The 16901-nt window shown below is 44.0% G+C and overlaps 1 protein-coding gene across 2 annotated transcripts in view; it reads left to right on the forward strand.

Annotated features, from left to right (window-relative positions):
• Nucleotides 1-16901, forward strand: part of NEXMIF (neurite extension and migration factor) — a 492764-nt gene that overhangs the window by 24633 nt on the left and 451230 nt on the right. The window lies entirely within an intron of this gene.

Here is a 16901-nt window from a genome sequence, read left to right on the forward strand (position 1 = left end):
CACAGTTATGCATTTATGGCAAATTAACAAGCTATAACAGACTATAAATGACGAGTAGGTGCAAATACCACCCCTGGGAATGCCCCCTTATTGGGATCATTGGGATCCAGTGAGCTAGTGAATTCCATATTTAAAGTTTAGTTTATGCCTAGTACAAGAACATAAACACAGATCAAAAAGTAGTACAGGGTTACAAGTGAAAACAAGCCACATACAGTTCTGTCTACAGAAAAATAAAAAAGTTAGGTGTGTCAGAATATGGTGACACAAAAAATTATGTATTCCTTTAAATGTGATTTCTTGTGCAAAAGTAGCAAATCCTGTAAAAAAACAAACAACCCTAAAGTGATTTAGTCTTGCCATGATCGTGTTGAATGCCATAACATGCCAATTATTCCGAACGGTCATTGATATTAAAAAAAAATGTAAAAAAAATAGAATTGCTGATTTTTTAAAATTCTTTTTGCCTCCCAGAGTAACAAAGAGTGATCAAAATGTCACATATACCTCGAAATGGCACCAATGAAGACTACAGAAAAATAAGCCCTCATTCAGCTTCGTTAATGAAATCTTGTGAAACTCATGGCTCTCAGAACATGGTGACCCCATATCAAATGATTTTTTTTTTCCAAAAGTGTATTAATTGTACAAAATAAATAAAAACCATCTAATTTGGGTATCGTCATATTTGCACTAACCCACAGAATAAAGTTAATTACCGTAGTTTATATTTCTTCCTATGAAGAGTAAATAAAGGTTTGTTAATAGGCGCTATGAACCCCAAAATGATGCCTCTGAGAAATACAGCTGATCCCGGAAACAAAAAAAACAAACAAACACTGATTTTGACTGTGTCGACAGAAAAATAAAAAAAAGTTGTGGCTCCTGTAATGCGACTGTAGAAAAGTGAAAAAAGGCCAAATCTGCCTGTGATGCCAAGGGGTTAATAGAAACTGTCAGTCGGGGTTATTGCACTGGACTGGAACTAATGAGAATATGTAGGGATGCGTATACTTACTTAGGATGTATCAGGACACAAACCCTGGGTGACCTACTGTATATGGAGAAGCCATGTGATGTCCCTGGGAAATGTGCAGTCTTGTGCTTTTAGTGATGGTGGTGGAGGGTGGATTTTCACATAGACAGCAGTGAGGTCAAAGCACCAAATTTTGGTAGAATTTTAGGAACCTATTTATGGGTTTCATTAATCTTATTGCCCCATGTCTAGTAATACTAATCCACGAATCATGTAAATTCCCTGCAATGTGTATTTTTACATTGATAGGAAAACTCGCTGCTTTCGGCACAGATTCCTAATTTATAAGCATCCTGAACCTACCTGGTTCGTCACCTCCTATAAACTGTGAAGTGATGCTAAAGAGGCTGTTTGTCTTCTGTTAATTAATATTTGAGGCGTCCTCAATCCCTGTTACATCTTCATGCTCGGTTCTTCCATATTTTCGTGCTTCTCTCCAGACTTGTGAAGTGTGGATGTCTGATTCTTATGAGTCTGGTAGAGTTCACACGTGCCCGGTGTAGCCAGGATCCAGCGCGCCAGAGGAGCTTTTCTTGGCCTTGTCTTGTTCTGTATTCCTGAAGTGGAATTGTCCTTCCGCTCACCCCTTTCTAATTCGATTGCCCTCTCTCTTTCTCTTTGTGGACCCCCGGGGCTGATGCTCGCAAGGACACATCAGGGGATATTAATCAGAGCTTGGTGCATGGATATAACGCTCCTGGCTTTATCAATGCAATGTAATACTTTCTACTTTGCAACATCACAGTCGGAAAAAGAAGACATCCCTGAGCACTGGGTATAATCTTGGTACTTGTTCTGTACTGCTGGAATCTTGCACGGTTTGTACATGTATATGTAGGCAGATGGGCAGTAACAATTAGACTGGTTGAGTCCTGTAAGTAGAATTTGTACCTATCTGACATATATGGTACATACTTTCGATATGCCCCAAATGTCACAGAAGGTAATACCTCTTTTATTTTTAGTGCGGCCCCCGGATTGGTTCAGCATGGCAATGTGACCCTTGGACCAGCAAAGGTTGTGCACCCCTGTCTTTTGCTGACAATAGATGCTATGGGCACTGATCCGACATGGGAGAGATGTGTGCCTTTACATATCCCCCCTAAAAAGTTTGTCACAATGTTAGATGCCTCCTGAATCCCTTCTCCCTGTAGAATCTGTGCCAATTGTTGCTTGTGTAGCCTTATACTGGAGCTATTGTGTATTCCCTTCTTGCCTTGACTTGCTGTTAGCAGTCTGATAATAAAGCACTCACTTTGCCAGTAGCAATGTATCTGTCCCAGCTGGGAAGCTAACATTACATTTATAACTCCAGCAGAAACAAACACAAATCAGATGAATGGCTAGCTTCCTGCCTCTGTCATTATTCACTGCAGCAGCAGAGAGCCTCTTTCCTTTCACCTGGTATAAACTGGTGAAAAATTAGGAGATCAATAGGGTGAAAACCATGCCGGATTTTTAAACAATTTATCTGTATAGTGGGCCATAAAGCATGCTTTCAGCGCAGATTTACTGCTCACTTTTTTACTAAGTGCAGATATTGGCAGAGCCTTCACAGGGCTGTAAGCGGCTGGGACATAGCTGAGAAATTTTCACAGGTGTATGACTTTGTTGTATTTTATGTGCTATTAAATGTATAAACAATATTGCATGACCTGATGCTGCTTAATTACATGACTGGGTGTAGAACGTCCTGCAGATTATTTTATTTATCAGGATTCAGGTTTTATTTGTAGACGTTTGTTGTATTGCAAAAATGTTATTGCGCTGTAAAGATAGTGGTTGGAATTAAAAGGGTGTTACACTTAATGGGGTTGTCCAGTCTTAAGGTACAAGTCTACAGTCAATGTATGTGACTGCAAACTTGTGAGTTGTCACATCGCGCGCTCGGTGCGCTGAGATGATTCTACGACGCTGGGAGCCGCCAGCAATGTGACCGCAGGTATGCAATTTGCATACTTCCAGACATATTTTAACTAGACCATATCTGACCTCACTCAGTTCACTTGCATTGATCGAGATTGCACCCATTTAGTTGACACGTGACTGCATGTATGTAGATCACATATTTGCGTTTTCGCGCCCACAGCAGTGGGAGCGATATGAAGACGCACAAGTGGGCAGTCACATAGAGTGACTGCAGACCGGACAATCCCCTTTAAAACAAATAATATTCTTCATATAAAGGAAAGCAGGTCTTTGTTGACGTGGCGCGAGCAGTGGTGTCACATTATGGACATCTGCAGCCAGTCACTATGCTTAGCGGTCATGCTGAGTTAGACATCATGAGACCAGTGATTGTATATAGGTGGTGTCACATAGCAAACAGCACGACACATTCATATTTCCATCCATACGATAACATACTCAAGAAAAGAGCAAAAGGATTTTACTCTCTGTTGGGCTGTTCCTCTGTACTTCCACCTTGAAATGTATACATAAATTGGACAACTGCACGTTACCATTTCCCTTGTTAAAAGTTTGAAATTGTCATAACTGATTGGACACTGTCCGAGTGCAGTGACACCCCCAACAACAACACCAATTGTAACACAGAGTTCTATGGACAGAATTCCTGGAATTGTTCTATTATGGGGAATATAAATATTTACTAATACAGAGTGTCAGGAGAGGTGACGGGTCCTCTCTAAAGGCTCATTAAAGCTGAAGTATAGATCTTGTGAAAGAGCAGCTTATAAAATGACTGCTAATATAATTCACACATTTGCATGTCAGTTTCTAAAGGTTCTCAGCACTGGAGATATAGTAGATAATTTAGCGATTATAGTGGCAGTAATTTTTCTTTACATCCTGTCCAGGCAGCATTATAGAACTCCAGAATGAAGTGGCTGCTTACATAGGACAATAGATTGCATTCAACTATGACAAATGTAGATAAGACTGTAGGGATAGCGTCCATTTAAGGAAGGCATCTTGATCTATGATAGCTCAATGAAGATCAATACATGAGTCATAGTAAAGGAAATGTTTTAATGATCAAATGAATCATCGCTAAGAGCCATATGTATAAGATGCTTCACATTTGCAACTGCGTCCTATACAGTCCTGAATAACAATAGGAAATATGGAACAAGATCACAAAGAAACTATTCTGGATATATATGTAATGCATTATCTGTGGTTTTACACCAAAAATGACAGCACATCTACATTAGCAAATCAAGTAAACAAAAAATGGTTGTAATGTGGGCCTGTGAGGGATCTCACAGGAAAAGGGGGGCGTCGACTTCGCTCACCTCGGGGGACAGGAGAGAAGGAACCGCAGGGATCAGCTCTCTGGCGCCACCACTTGCTCCAGGTCAGTCAGGGAACTGCACCAAGGGCAAATAGTCACCGGAAAGATTTCCTCACTAAAACAATACGGTATTCTGCCACCAGTTCCTCGTTCGACATAAGCCCCGTCCGATAACAGGTTTATATCGGGTCAGAAACCAACCCGGGTAGCATAAAATTGACCAACCGAGTGTGCGGACATGGGGATTCGTGTATTGAGATAAAAGAGCAGCCCAAGATTAATTTTATATTTAATCAGGCGCACTAGAAATATACAGGTATATATTTACAAGAACAATATACAGTCGCAAATGTAGTACAAGGATAGGGTATAGATAGGTTGCAATTACCATGTTATGTAGCATGTGATCACAGGGAGGTGCTGATGGATCACAGGTCCAAATCCTAGTTACGTGGTTCCCTTGGCCGCCTCAGCTAACGGGTCCTCCTGCCAGTAGAAAGCTAAGTCCAAAATGAGGGTCTGCCTTATATCTCCTAGGCTGTTCCCTCCCACACTCTGCTTTCACCCCTGGGCTAGGCTGCCTCCCTCCTCCCATGTCTGAGAATAAAAGTTTTTGTCCAGAATCGTGGATGGCCTATAACTTTGCGCCCAAAGCTCTGAATGGGTTGTGTTATGATTGGGTCACCGAGGAGGAGAGCAAGCGCAAGCTAAGCCACAGAAAACCAGAGAGGTGGGTAACTAAGCGGATTGCAGACCCCTGATCCTATCCACACAACTAGCAGTAGTCGTGGAGTGTGCCTACGATGAACCTAGACGCCTCGGCACAGCCGGAGAGCTAACAGCCTAAAGCATGAAAGGGGAAATCTAAACTGCCTCAGAACAGACCCCAAAGGAATAAATAGCCCCCAAACATATATTGTCGGTGAGACAAGATGAAAACACAAACGCAGGTAGGAAAATAGACTGAGCAAACGATGGGGTCCACACTGACTAGACAGGACAGGAAAGGAAAGACACTGTCTGCAATCACACAAAAAACCCTGCAAAAAGGTCCAACACGACTGATGCAAAAAAACTGAAGTCGCACGACTTCGCCTACTATATCAGCACTCTGGTATTCTGAAAGCAGAGCAAAAAGAGGCCAATCTAATAAGGGACAAAAACAAACTGGCACAAGCAGTAACATATGGATGGTGATTCAGCACAGCCCCAGCCGGAGCTGGCTGACCCACACAAAACTGAAATAGACAAAACCAGATCAAATGTGAACAGAATAGCAAAAGAACACTTATCTGAGCATGCAGGGACTGAGCTGGAAACTAAGACCTCAGGAGGCAGGAAAAAATCAGCAGGGATAGAGGGAGTCGACTGTCTTAAATCCAGTCTGAAACCCCAGATCTCCAATCGTCGTCCACATTATCAGGTGGCAAGCCTCTGTTAATCAGATCAGCTCCATTACCTCCAGTAACCACCAGAGGGCCCCCAGAAAGAGAACTCGCAACCCCTCCGTCAACCTTACCAGCTCCACCGCCTTCAGCAGTAACCAGAGGTAGGCCAGAAAGCGAATTCACAACAGTACCCCCCCCTGAGGAAGGGTCACCGAACCCTCATCCACACCACCAGGCCGATCAGGATGGGCCCAGTGAAAAGCACGAACCAATCTATCGGCATGAGTGTCAGAAGCAGAGACCCAGGAATTATCCTCCTGGCCATAACCCTTCCATTTGACAAAGTATTGGAGTCTCCATCTAGCCAAACGAGAATCCATTATTTTCTCTGCCTCATATTCCACATTGCCTTTAACCAATACAGGGTCAGGATGCGCCGCCATAGGAACTACTGGCTCCACAAACCTCTTCAACAGAGATTTATGAAACACGTTATGGATCTTAAACGTAGCTGGAAGAGCCAATTGAAAAGAAACAGGATTAAGAATCTCCAAAATCTTATAAGGTCCAATGAATCTTGGCTTGAACTTTGGAAACGCAACCTATATAGGAATATTCTTTGACGACAACCAAACCATATCACCCACTTTAAACCGGGGACCAATGGTCCTATGCCGGATGGAAAGCCGTTGGGCTCTTTCCTGAGAGAGGGACAACTTATCCACCACTTGGTCCCAAATCTGCTGCATTCTCTCTACCACAGTGTCCACACTTGGGCAGGTCGAAGATTCCACTTGCCCTGAAGAAAATCGAGGAGGAAACCCAAAGTTACAGAAAAAGGGCGACATCAAAGTGGCAGAACTAGCTCTTTTGTATAGCGTGAATTCGGCCAAGGGCAAAAATGAGACCCTGTCATCCTGATCAGCAGATATAAAACATCTCAAATAGGACTCCAAAGTCTGGTTTGTTCTTTCAGTCTGCCCATTGGTCTGAGGATGAAATGCAGAGGAGAAGATAACTGAATTCCCAGTTTGGAACAAAAAGCTCTTCAAAATCTGGAAACAAACTGGACTCCTCTGTCCGACACAATGTTCTCTGGAATCCTGTGCAACCGAACCACCTGTTGTAAAAACAAGGGCACCAACTCGGAAGAAGATGGCAACTTTGGGAGTGGTACAAGATGGATCATCTTAGAAAATCTATCACAAATCACCCAGATAACTGTCATTCTCTGAGAGACAGGAAGATCGGAAATAAAATCCATTGAGATATGGGTCCATGGCTTCTTGGGCATCGGCAGGGGCATCAACAACCCACTAGAGCGAGAACAGGGTTTGGACAAAGAACAAGTCCCACAGGACTGCACAAAATTCCTGACATCGCGAGATAAGGCAAGCCACCAAAAAGACCGACTCACCAAATCTCTGGTACCAAAAATACCTGGATGACCAGCCAACGCGGAGCAATGAATTTCAGACATTATTCTCTTCCTCCACTGGTCAGGGACATACAATTTTCCCATAGGGCAAATTTCAGGGGAAGAGTCTTGAGGAGATCATTTGCATATTCCCAGTGCCTTTTGGGATAAGTGAAGAGTCTCTGCGAGCTCAACGATCACTGGGTTTTGGCCGTTGCAGCTGAAAAGAGGAAATCGGAAAACCAGGGGAAGAGTCTTGAGGAGATCATTTGCATATTCCCAGTACCTTCTGGGATAAGTGAAGAGTCTCTGCGAGCTCAGCGATCACTGGGTTTTGGCCGTTGCAGCTGAAAAGAGGAAATCGGAAAACCTATCGGTGCGCGCATTTTGGCTCATCTTTCATCGTTTTTAAGAAATCTCAATATGGAAGAGGCCAGGAGCCATTTGGTGAGCTGCATTTCATGCTACATGTTCACAGACTTACCAGTGGAAAAGCCAAACTTCACATGCCACAAATGCAAGCTTGTGTCCCTGTTGGAGGAAAAGTTGCAAAATCTCGAAGAGAGGTTAGCTACGTTGAAGATCATTAAGGAAGGTGAAGAGTTCTTGGACAGAGCAGAATTATCTCTTCATGTTACAGAAAGAGAAGAAATTCGAAGTGCACCTGAAGAAACAGAGGAATGGAGACATGTGACCCAGAGAAGCAGGAGGATCAGGAGGCAGTCAGCACCCATACTACTCAGGAACCAGTACCAGGCTCTCACGCAGGAAAACGATAAAGAAATACATCAGGATAAGACTTTGCCAACAAACAGCAACCTTGTACGCCTTCAGAGTCCTCCTGGATGGAGAAAGAAAAATGTTGTGAAGAAGAAACGGAGAGTGGTGGTCATGTGGGATTCCCTGTTGAGAGGAACAGAGGCCGCTATCTGCAGACCGGATATAACTTCAAGAGAAATGTGCTGTCTTCCAGGTGCAAGAATTAAAGATGTGTCTCACAGGATATCAGGACTCTTCAGACCTACAGATGAATACCCATTCCTTCTACTACATGTGGGGACAAATGACACCGCAAGAAATGACCTGAAAACCATCTGCAGAGACTTTGAAGACTTAGGCAAGAAAGTGAAAGAACTGGGAGCGCAGGTGGTCTTCTCTTCCATCCTCCCAGTGGATGGCCATGGAACAAGGAGGTGGAATAAGATTCTGCAGGTGAACAACTGGCTACGTCGATGGTGCCGTCAGCAAAGATTTGGATTTCTGGATCACGGAGTGAATTACTTATACGATGGACTACTTGCTAGAGATGGGTTGCACCTTACGAAGACTGGAAAGCATGTATTTGGAAGTCGCCTTGCTACACTTGTAAGGAGATCTTTAAACTAGAACAACATGGGAAGGGAAGCAAAAGACCAGAAAAAGCCATACACCTGACAAATGCTATTGAGAACTCTGCTATTAGAAGTGGAAAGGAAGAACAAAGACAAAATAATCTAATTAATAAAAATATTGGAGAAAGAGAAACCTATCACAAACTAAAATGTTTCTATACTAATGCACAAAGCATGGGCAACAAACAAGGAGAATTGGAACTACTAACACAGGAAAAGAAATATGATGTCATTGGAATCACTGAAATTTGGTGGGATGCTACACATGATTGGAATACAAGACTAGAAGGATACAACTTATTTGCAAGAAACAGATTTGATAAACGAGGAGGAGGTGTCGCATTGTATGTTAGAAACGCGTATATCTGCACAGAGATTGAAGCTTCAGAGACTGGGAGTTCTGTGGAAACTGTTTGGGTAAGAATACAAGGACAGAACAATGGAAAGGACACCATTGTAGGCATTTACTACAGGCCGCCTGTGCAAGCTGAAGATATGGATGAACTCTTTATGCATCAAATGGCCAAGTTCTCCAAAAAATATGACATAGTTGTCATGGGAGATTTCAACAATCCAGACATTTGTTGGGAATCTCTCTCAGGCAAAACTAACAGGTCAAGGAAATTCTTATCCTCTCTTGCTGACAACTTCATCTTCCAAAAGGTAGGGGAGAAAACAAGGGGAACTGCTACCTTGGATCTAATCCTTATAAACAGGGAGGAAATGGTTGAGGAGGTAAAAGTGGCTGGGACCCTAGGAGGTAGCGACCATGCTATTTTAGAATTTTGGATAACTAGAGGCGGAAGACCTGTGAAGACTCAGACGTCAAGGTTAGATTTCAGAAAGGCAGATTTTAAGGGATTCAGAAAGAGAATTGGAGGGATCCAATGGCTGGATATCCTTAAAGACAAAAATGTCCAGGAAGGATGGGAAATCTTGAAAAATGAAATTCTCAAAGCACAGTTGTTAACAATTCCGAAAAGAGGGAAGAATAGGAAGCATTTAAGGAAAACAGGATGGATGAACACAGAACTTAAGCACATGCTAAAAAGGAAGAAAAAAATGTTTATAAAATGGAAAGAGGGAGGCATATCTAAAGAAGAATATAATGCTGTCTGCAGAACCTGCAGGGCACAAATCAGATTATCTAAAGCTGAAAACGAATTGAGGCTTGCAAGAGATGTCAAAAGCAATAATAAAGGATTTTGGGGATATGTCAAAAGTAAAAGAAAAGTCAAAGATGCTATAGGATTTTTACAGGATGAAAATGATGAAATGGTAAGACAGGATGCTGAGAAGGCTGAACTTTTAAATTTCTATTTTGCATCTGTTTTCTCTCAGAAAGGAAATGTAACATCAACTGTTCTTCACTGTCCTATTAAGGGAATAGAAGAATCCAGGATATCTATAAACAGAAAGATAGCGAGGAAACACTTAGCTAGCCTAAATGAATTCAAGTCTCCAGGTCCAGATGAATTACACCCCAGAGTACTGAAGGAGATAGCAGAAGAAATTTTTGAACCCCTCTCCATAATCTTTGAAAATTCTTGGAGAACAGGAGAAGTGCCAGAAGACTGGAGAAGAGCAAATGTTGTTCCTATCTTCAAAAAGGGGAAGAGGGTGGACCCAGGCAACTATAGGCCGGTGAGTCTGACTTCTATACCAGGAAAGATCTTTGAACAAATTATTAAACAACATGTATGTCAGTACCTGGATAAGAATGAAGTGATTAAACAGAGTCAGCATGGGTTTGTAACTAATAAGTCATGTCAGACTAACTTAATTTCCTTCTATGATGGAATCACTGATTGGGTGGATCAAGGAAATGCTGTAGATATAGTATATCTTGACTTCAGCAAAGCATTTGACAAAGTCTCTCATACAATCCTTATTGAAAAAATGACTAAGTATGGAATGGACAAGGCAACTGTTAGGTGGATTCATAACTGGCTTAGTGATCGGACCCAAAGAGTGGTCAAAAATGGCTGCACATCCAGTTAGAAGAATGTCTCAAGTGGGGTACCACAGGGCTCTGTCCTGGGCCCTGTATTGTTCAACATCTTTATCAACGATTTAGATGAAGGAATTGAGGGTAAACTGATTAAATTTGCTGATGACACAAAGCTAGAAGGGATAGCTAATACTAGAGAAGAGAGAGAGAGGATTCAAAAAGATATAAATAAACTGGAGAAGTGGGCAGCAACTAACAGAATGGTTTTTAACAGGGAGAAATGCAAAGTACTACATCTGGGCAATAAAAATGAAAAAAGCATATACAGAATGGGAGGAATAGGGCTAAGTGATAGCACATGTGAAAAAGACTTGGGTATTCTAATAGATCACAGACTGAATATGAGTCAACAGTGTGATGCAGCAGCAAAAAAGGCAAATGCAATTCTAGGATGTATTAACAGAAGCATACAGTCTAGATCACGTGAAGTCATTATTTCCCTCTACGCCTCTTTGGTCAGACCTCATCTGGAATATTGTGTCCAGTTTTGGGCACCACATTTTAAAAAAGACATCAACAAACTGGAGCAAGTTCAGAAAAGAGCGACCAGAATGGTGACCGGTCTGCAAACCCTGTCTTATGAGGAAAGGTTGCAGGATTTGGGAATGTTTAGTTTGCAAAAGAGAAGACTGAGAGGAGACTTAATAGCTGTCTACAAATATCTAAAGGGCTGTCACATTGTAGAAGGATCAACTTTATTCTCATTTGCACAAGGAAAGACTAGAAGCAATGGGATGAAACTGAATGGGAGGAGACACAGATTAGATATTAGAAAAAACTTTTTGACAGTTAGAGTGATCAATGAGTGGAACAGGCTGCCACGAGAAGTGGTGAGTTCTCCTTCAATGGAGGTCTTCAAACAGGCTGGACAGACATCTGACTGGGATGATTTAGCGAATCCTGCTTTGAGCAGGGGGTTGGACCAGATGGCCCAGGAGGTCCCTTCCAACTCTACAATTCTATGATTCTATGATTCTGTGATTCTATGATTCAGGTTTGTCCTCCTGAAATTCCTCCAGGGCACGTCTCAAATCGGTTGAGATGGCGGAAAGAACTACACCCTCATTTAGAATGGTAGTAGGCTCGGTCACAATAAGAGAATCCACAAAGAAACTCCTAGAAAGGGCGTCCGCCTTAACATTCTTAGTGCCCGGAAGAAAAGAGACCACAAAATAACGCGTGAAAAACAAGGCCCACCTAGCCTGTCTAGGATTCAAGCGTTTGGCTGATTCAAGATAAATCAAATTCTTGGGGTCGGTGAGGACCACAACTTGATGTCTAGCTCCCTCCAACCAATGTCTCCACTCTTCAAATGCCCATTTCATGGCCAACAATTCCCGATTCCCCACGTCATAGTTACGTTCAGATGGGGAGAATTTTCGAGAAAAGAAGGCACAGGGATTCATTTTATAAGATCATATTGCTATGCGATCTTATATCATATATTCATTTGATATAAGATCGCATAGCATCATGTTCGGTTACCGATAAGTTGAAAAGCCGACCCTTGGGAAATTTACACCCAGGCATTAAAGGGAATCTGTCACCCATTTTTTGGCCTATTAGCTGCCGGCATAGACATTGGGGGCTTATCTACAGCATTCTGTAATGCTGTAGATAAGCCCCCAATGTAACCTGAAATAGAAGAAAAATACGTTATATTCACCGAGGTGGGCGGTCCGGTCTGATGGTGTTGCGGTCCGGTCCGACGCTTCCCTTCTTCATGCGATGACGCCCTCTACTCCCGTCCTGAAATGGCTCCGGCGCAGGCGCATTGCTCTGCTCTGTTGAGGGCAGAGCAGAGTTCTGCAGTGCGCAGGCTCCAGACCTCTCCCGACGCCTGCGCACTGCAGGACTCTGCTCTGCCCTCAACAGGGCAGAGTATTGCGCTTGCGCCGGAGCCATTACAGGACGGGAGAAGAGGACGTCATCGCATGAAGAAGGGAGGCACCGGACGGGACTGCGACACCCATCGGACCGAACCGCCCATCTTGGTGAGTATAATATAACGTTTTTTTCTTCTTTTTCAGGTTACATCGGAGGCTTATCTACAGCATTACAGAATGCTGTAGATAAGCCCCCGATGTCTATGCCGGCAGCTGAAAGGCCAAAATAGGGGTGACAGATTCCCTTTAACTCAATTGCACAGTCATAACTCCTATGAGGAGGCAAAGATGCAGATTTACTCTTACTAAATACATCAGAAAAATCAGCCAAATAATCAGGAATATCATGAGACTGAGGAGAGGTGGAGAAAACAGGAGTGTCACTAAGAACACACTGACAACCCCAACTCACCACAGACACAGATTTCCAATCCAAAACAGGATTATGAGTTTGCAACCAGGGAAAACCCAGAACAATAGTATCATGCAAATTGTGCAACGCCAAAAATGTACAATTTTCTTGGTGGTACAGGGCGACCCGCATTATCACCTGGGTCCAAAACTGGGGTTTATTCTCCACCAAAGGAGTAGCATTAATACCCCTCAAAGGGTTAGGAGTCCGCAGGGGTATCATGGGAAAACCACAACGTTTAGCAAAGTCTAAATCCATCAGATTCAAAGCTGCTCCTGAATGTACAAAAGCCTTAGCGGAAAATTTAGACAAGGAGCAGATCAGAGTAATTGCCAAAAGGAACTTAGGCTGTACACTGCCCACGGCAAATGTGTGAGCAAAACGTTTTTCTCGTTTAGGGCAGACAGAAATAGCACGAGAGGCGTCTCCACAGAAAAAACACAGCTTATTACACCTTCTAAACTCCTGACGTTGCGCCCTAGAGAAAACTCTATCACACTGCATGGGTTGCAGACGTTAGTTCAAAAGGCAGCAACGCCTCTCGTATAGTTTTACGTTCACGTAAACGCCGATCAACTTGAATGGCCAATGACATAGAATCGTCAAGACCAGAGGGAACAGGAAATCCCACCATAACATCTTTTACGGTTTCTGTCAAACCCTTCCGAAAGAGAGCTGCTAGTGCATCGTCATTCCATTTAGTAAGGACCGCCCACTTTCGGAATTTTTGACAATATAACTCTGCAGAATCCTGACCCTGGTTCAATGCCAATAGGGTTTTCTCAGCTTGATCAATAGCTTAATGTTCATCATACAACAACCCCAAGGCTTGAAAAAATGCGTCCACATTAGTCAGAACAGGATCTCCAGGTGTCAGAGAAAAAGCCCAATCCTGGGGATCGCCGCGCAGCAAGGAGATGGCAATTTTAACCTGCTGCACAGAGCTCCCCGATGAGTTAGGCTTCAAGGCAAGAAATAGTTTACAATTATCCTTAAAATTCAAAAATTTAGACCGATCCCCAGAAAACACATCAGGAGTAGGGATTTTTGGTTCAACAGCAGATGATTGAGCGAGATAGGCTGAAATTCCCCGCACTTCAGCAGCGAGCTGCTCAACATGATCAGACAATTGCTTAATCTCCATGAAAGAAAAAATCCTCCTATGGCCCCAGAGAAAAAGAGGAAAAAATATATAAAAAAATTCTGACACTTTTTTTTTACATACATACAATTCTTTCTTTCTTTTGAGTACCCTAGAGTCTGCGGTTTGGCTGGTGATTCTGTTATGACTGGGTCATAACACAAAACTGAAATAGACAAAGCCACATCAAATGTGAACAGAATAGCAAAAGAACACTTAGCTGAGCATGCAGGGACTGAGCTGGAAACTAAGACCTCAGGAGGCAGGAAAAAATCAGCAGGGATAGAGGGGGTCAGCTGTCTTAAATCCAGTCTGAAATCCCAAATCTCCAATCGTCGTCTTCATTATCAGGTCGCAAGCCTCTGTTAATCAGATCAGCTCCATTACCTCCAGTAACCACCAGAGGGAGCTCAGAAAGAGAACTCGCATCCCTTCCGTCAACCTGACCAGCTCCAATACCTTCAGCAGTAACCAGAGGTAGGCCAGAAAGCGAATTCACAACAGGGTTGGTTGTGCCGCCACTAGGTTCCACTGGATTTTATCTGTGCATAGAGACCAAATATGCCTACCATATGTAATTCCTGTTAGCTATGTATTATAACTCCATAATGCAGGGTTCTGGAGGTGGCTAAATAATATGGGCACGTGGGGAAAGGAATGCTGATTCTGATTATGTGCTCGGCTAGTCTCAGAGATATTGCTTTCTGTTATTTTAGGTCATTTTCCAGGTTCAATACCTCAGAGCCTGTTGTGACTTGTTGTGCCGCGCTGTCTCCATGTGCTTCAGTCAGACAAAGGGAGCCAGCTGACTGCAGCTGCAGAAAAGTTTGCACCCTTGTGTTAAGAGCTTCAAAGAGTTTTTTCCTGGCTCTTTTTAATTAAAAAAAAATAATGATCCTGTGGAATCCCAAGGGTGGGGGCACATTTTAGGAGGGAAGAGACTTTTACTTTGTCCCTCACACCTCCCCGCTTTACAGGGTGTTAGGGGGCATCACATTCCTGTGTTCCCCCGAGCGTACTCCTGCCATCTCTCCTTGGTTCTAGGGGTGGGCTAGGATGCAATGGCATCCACTTTCCCGGGCTCTGGCTTCAGAACCCCACCCGCCTACCCGGTGACCCAGGTAGAGGACCTTGCTCATGCCCAGCTGGCACTTTTACGGCTGGATGGTCAAACCTGCCAAGTGAATCCGCCTAAGCACCTGTGTCAGATGCTCTAGATGATCCTCCCATGTGGGACTGAAGATGGCAATATCGTTCAGGTACCCAGCCACATACTCTTCAAGTCCCTGGAGCAGCGTGTTGACCATCCGCTTAAAAGTGGCAAGGGCATTCTTCATGCCAAATGGCATCACGATGGACTCGTACAGTCCAAACGGGGTGATAAAGGCAGAGCGCTGCCGGGCCTTGTAGGTCAGAGGTATCTGCCAATATCCCCGGCACAGATCCATGATGGTCAGGTACTTAGCCCTGGCCAACTGATCGAGCAGGTCATTGAAGCGTGGAATAGGGAATGCATCGGTGACCGTGACAGCGTTCAGGCCCCGGTAGTCCACGCAGAATCGGGTTGTTCGGTCTTTTTTGGAGACGAGGACTACGAGTGACACCCTCACGCTGTTGGATGCCTGGATCACCCCCAGCTTCAGCATCTCGTCAATCTCCTGGTGCATCTGCTGCTGCACCTCGATAGTGACCCGATATGCTGACTGCCAGATCGGGAGTTGATCCCCAGTGTCCACGTGATGGACAGCCAACTCGGTCCTTCCGGGAAGGTTGCTGAACAGCTCCCGGAAGGGGCATAGAGTATCCGCCAGCTGGGACCATAGGTCCTCGGTGAGCTGGTGGCCAACCTCTACGTCCTCAATAGATCCACCCGCCTTGGCATGGGTGAGCAGATCCAGGAGGGTTTCGGCCTCTCCTTCCTCGGGAAGGTTGCACACAGGGAGGGCGCAGGCCTCCCGCTCATGATGGGCCTTCATCATGTTCACTTGGAAGGCCTTCCTCCTTCCACGGACGTGGTCTAGGGTGACCAGGTGCGTGGCATCATTGAGCCACTGGTGCACGGGGTATGGGCCCTCCCAGGCTGCCTGAAGCTTGTCCTGTGGAACGGGGACCGGTACACACACTTTCTGACCCACCTGGTAGGTCCTCTGCCAAGTGTTCTGGTCGTACCAGTGCTTCTGGTCAGCCTGAGCCTGGGCTAAATTGTCCTGCACCAGCCGCGACAAGGCCGTATTTTGTCCCGGAAGCGCACAATGTAGTTAATGACCGACACTCCAGGGGTGGCCAAGTCTCCTTCCCATGCTTCTTTCACCAGAGCAAGGGGCCCTCGTACACGTCGCCCATACAGGAACTCGAAGGGGGTGAACCCCGTTGAGACCTGTGGAGCCTCTTGGTAGGCAAATAGTTGGTGTGGGAGGTACCGCTCCCGTGTAAGTATAATTCAGTGATGATACCACTTAGAGACAATACAGAGTGATGTCACCACATAGTGATAATATATAGTGATTTCATCGCATAGAGATAATACAGAGTAATGTCACCACATAGTGATAATACAGAGTGATGACACCACATAGTGATAATACAGTGATGTCATTGCATAGAGATAATCCAGTGATGACACCACATAGAGATAATACATAGTGATGTCATCGCATAGTGATAATACAGAGTGATGACACCACATAGTGATAATAGAGTGATGACACCGCATAGCGATAATACAGAGTGATGACACAAAATAGAGATAATACATAGTGATGCCATTGCATAGAGATAATACAGTGATGTCACCACATAGTGATAATACATATTGATGACACCACATAGTGATAATACATATTGATGACACCACATATTGATAATACAGAGTGATAACACCACATAATGATAATACAGAGTGATGACACCACATAGTGATAATACAGAGTGATGTCATAGCACAGCGATAATACAGTGATGTC

Source organism: Dendrobates tinctorius, unplaced genomic scaffold (assembly GCF_039654945.1).
Source record: "Dendrobates tinctorius isolate UK_male_01 unplaced genomic scaffold, ASM3965494v1 ptg000231l, whole genome shotgun sequence".
Classification (NCBI taxonomy): domain Eukaryota; kingdom Metazoa; phylum Chordata; class Amphibia; order Anura; family Dendrobatidae; genus Dendrobates; species Dendrobates tinctorius.